This window comes from Suncus etruscus, chromosome X (genome assembly GCF_024139225.1).
Source record: "Suncus etruscus isolate mSunEtr1 chromosome X, mSunEtr1.pri.cur, whole genome shotgun sequence".
Classification (NCBI taxonomy): domain Eukaryota; kingdom Metazoa; phylum Chordata; class Mammalia; order Eulipotyphla; family Soricidae; genus Suncus; species Suncus etruscus.
This window is the reverse complement of record NC_064868.1, coordinates 42,963,943-42,968,228: the sequence shown is the minus strand read 5'-3', so window position 1 is coordinate 42,968,228 and position 4,286 is coordinate 42,963,943. Positions and strand designations below refer to the sequence as shown.

The window sequence follows — 4,286 nt, the reverse complement described above, 5'->3', positions numbered from 1 at the left end:
AACTTTTGTAACTTATCTAGGTATGTCTTTACATTTTTGAGACTCTGACCTATACGGGGTTATAAGTTACCTTTTGCCTTGTGACAATTTAATGAGAATTCTGTTCACTGGTGAAGTGTTTGGATTCTTAGGCTGCCTGTGGTACCTCAATATCATACTTTATGTAGACAATTAACTCATAGTATAAAGGGAGGTAAAGTAGAAAGGTAAAGTGTATGATATGAACATTACAGATTTTTTTCCAGCACTCATTGTTAAAGCAGTAGAAATGGAGGTCTAGAGTTAGTTATCAAATTGATCCTTCTTGCACTGCCACCCTTTTTGAGAGATAAAAAGGTGTCTGTCAGTCTCCTCAGAAATTTAAAACAAGTCCATCCATACACATGATAAATTTTACCTATGAGGTCTCACTATCAGATCAGATTTTGGTTCTGCTATCAAGATTATAAGAAGTACTTAATAGGACTTTAAGAAAAGCAGAGCCCCATATACAGTAATATGCATCTAGTAGTTTTCCATTCACTGGTCCATTATTTTCACAAGATAGATACTAAAAAACACAACCCAAACCACATACAACCTCAGCCAAATATACACAGAATTGGCCTTTGTTCATTCTTAGATGATGACAGGATGTCCAAGAGTTGCACAGGAGGGAGTAAATCCCTGTACAATCTCTTCTTCAACCATCTCATTGATTGGTCTTCATTTCTTTGTTGTTGGTTTTTCTTTTTGATTTTGGACCACACTCGGTGGCACTCAGGGGTTATTTCTGGCTCTGTGCTCACAAATAGCTCCTGGCAGGCTTAGGGGACTGTATGGGATGCTGGGGATCCAACCTGGGTCCATCCCAGGTTGCTGAGTGCAAGGCAAATGCCCTACTGCTGTGCTATCACTCCAGCCCCAGGTCTTCATTTCTTGAAGTAACTTTCTTTTCCAATGAGTTAAAGAGATCAGTCAGAAAGGCTTTCTGAGAAGACCGGCATGGTTTTCTGGATTTGGTCTAGTTGATTCAAGTTCTATCTAGTTGTATTCTAGTAGATTCTAGTTGTATCAATACACTCCACAAAATAGGCCTCAGCCCATCTGTCTAACTTTGGCCCAGGCTTTTCCCTGAACTTCTCCCAACAAAAGTTCTGTCATCTGATGCACCAGCTGCTGGAAGTGCTGCTTCCGTGTCTCCATCTTGATGAAGTGCTGCAGCTGCAAGTCTACTGAGCTCACATCTCCTGTGGAGGAAGATGAGGATCAATCCATCTCAGCTCAATCATGCATGCTAAGATGAACCCCACACCAACTGACCTTCACATGTTTAGAATCCTACAATTTCTTAAGCCCCAGCTTTGAAATGTATGCAGTATCATTGATATCAGCTTTTATTGGTCAAAGTAGAGCTCAAGACTGGCCTAAATTCAAGGGCAGGGGAGAGATGAACTCTACTCAGCAAAAGGAGTAGCAAAGAATTTGTGGTCAGCTTTCATCCATCATGCACCCCTGACTACTATCAAGCCACAAGATTTTGGTAGTACTGACCCTTCTACTTGAAGTGATATCAACCCACACTAAGCCTATCGAAACAGTTCTGCCCCAACAACTGTGACTAGATCCTGGATAATGGTATAATTTAAAATGGTAATCAAAGCCAAAATGGTAATCAAATTCTTGCTAGGGACTTTTTTAGCACTTGGTGTAAAAACCCTTTTAGTATCACATTAAACTTTTTTTCTTTTTTGGGGGGGGGGTTCCCGGGTCACATCCAGTGACTCTTAGGTGTTAGTTCTGGCTCTGCACTCAGAAGTGCTCAGGCTCAGGGGACCATATGGGATTCGGGATTTGAACCAGGGTCCATCCTGTGTTGGCCACGTGCAAGGCAAGTGCCTTATCGCTGTGCTATTGCTCTGGCCCCTCATTAAACATTTTTATTGTAACTGTGACTTACCAAGTTGTTCATAATACAGTTGTTTCAGGTATTATATATTCAAACACCAATCGCACAATCAGTGTAACTTTTCCTTCAGTGCACCCAGTTTTCCATTCACCAACCTATTGCCCCTTTGCAGGCACAAACAAATTTACTTCATATTTTTGTTACACACAAAGACAAATGGAATTTTCAAAACTTAAATAAATAAAGGTTGATTTGCAATAATTTTTATATCTCTCAATTGTGTTACTAAAGTCATTGTTTAAGAGTTTACTGGGCAGTGATTAGTGCTAGTTGAGCCTTTTGTGTTACCATTTAGACTCATTGAGCTTGGTGGTCTTCTATGCATCTTGCCCATCAGATTTGTTGTGATCCTAGTGGGCTGATACTACTATGAAATTTTGAGGTGTCACGTGGCAGCATGGAGCAGTTATGGTCTAGGATCTGGAACAAATTTGGTGGCTTAGCAGTTTGATAAGGTTCAGTTGTGGAGCTGGACCTTTTCTGTTGGAGCGTGTCAGTTATGGCTGCTGGCTGCTGTGACTTCAGGCAGAAAGAGGAATTGGCCCACCCCTATTCCAAGAAGACCCAAAATTAAAAGTTTGGCCCTAGTCTACCAGGAAGAGTCATTAGCCATCATTTTCTTTTGGAGTTTATTATAGTTGTGTCCTTTTCTGTCTATAAGTTGACAGGTATGGGTGGGTTCTGCTGGATTTTGCAAAGGGGGGATCTTTTATGAGAGCTTTTAGGAAAAAAATGTCTCATGATTTTCCCACCAAACTTCAACCATAGCAAAATTGAGAAAATGTTGCCACCATCTTGACATGACCAGGAAGCTTAAGAACAAAATTAGAAGCAAGAGGAGCAAGGGGGGAACTAAGTCCAGCGATATGGCTCAATATAGGCAAACATCACCTGACTTGAACCATTTGGGAGCTTTACTGAGTGTATTCTGCTGCCAGTAAAATAGGTTTGGGCTGCTGTTCTCACCACAGTATTTAGGAAACAGGCAACCAGAAGTGTTACCTGTTTCTGTATGCTTGATATAGTCCTCAGGTCCTCCAACAGGTACCCAAGGTTCACTCTGAGGCAGACATCATGACAAATTCTCTTGGTAGGGTTAATCCAAATTGGGGAAGAGGAGACACCACAGTGCTCTGAGCTGAGGGTTCATAGAGGAGTGAAGGAAAAACCAAGTCAAAGGGATGTTGATAGTGACAGGCAACTGTATGAACCTTGGTCCTGCCAGGGCATGCAGTCCCAAAACTGAAGGATCCTTTTGGTATTTATATAGATAGGAAAATTTGAAGTGCTTGAGCAGCAGCTTCTGAAGCTGAGTTTTCTGATTAGATTCTTCCTAACCACCCTAATGCCAACTAACATACATAGGACTCCGTATGTGCAGAGATATTCAATGGTGAATTGTCACACAGATGCTTTGAGGCCATACATGAGGGTACATGGCCTGGCTCAGGGGTGGAGGACTGCTCCTGAGGCTGCTTAGAATCTGGCAAGGCTAAGGATTGCTCTCAGGAGTTCTGCATTCAAAGCAGGTGCTCCAGCCCATTGAATCTCATTGGCTGTTATTAGAAACACTCTCTTTTCTTGATTTGAGTGGGAGAGAAAGGGACTAGAGTTAATTCACTAAGCCAATAAGGGAAGGCATTTTGTTCTGGAGTCCTTGAGGGACACAGGATATGTATCTTCTGAATTTTAAGGAATATGATTTGTGTCAATCCATCTGTGACTTTAAGGTGTGGAGCTAGGGAAACAGGAAAGCTTCTGTGAGATTCTAAAGAGGGATTTGAGACTCCAATGCATTAAGAACCTCTAAAGTTGTCATATGGGGAGAAGAGGGGTGAAGACACCCTTACAAGGCTGCTGCCAATCACCACTCCAAGGGCCTGCAGCTGATCATCGCTGTGGGTGCTGAGACCAACCCCCGCCCAGAAGCCCTTGCTGAAGCTGTGTAAGCCAGAAACAGCAAAGCAGGGAGGTGCACGGCCACTCCACTTTGCTTTCCTAGCCCATTAATCCCACCACAACACACAGTAAAAGCCACACTACACATGTGTCCATAGAGAAACAACGTAGGACAACAGTATGTATAAAGAATGAAGATGGCAGCTCTGATAACCCAGAGTAGAAATAGGGAGGGTGCTTATAAAACTCAAAGAAAGCATAGATCATGCTGAACAGAACACAAAGATAGAAATCAGAAAACTCCAAACTGAAAAACTCATTTCTCTGACATCCTATATGGTCCCCTGAGCACTACTAGGAGTGATCACTAAGCACAGAGCCAGGAATAACCACTGAGCACCACTGGGTATGGTCCCAAAACAAATAAACCAAAAATCAA

General features: G+C 42.2%; 1 pseudogene; it reads right to left on the bottom strand.

Annotated features, from left to right (window-relative positions):
* Positions 1 to 953: 953 nt before the first annotated feature.
* On the bottom strand, positions 954 to 1,257 carry LOC125999310 (mitochondrial import inner membrane translocase subunit Tim8 A-like; annotated as a pseudogene).
* Between the last annotated feature and the right edge of the window lie 3,029 nt (positions 1,258 to 4,286).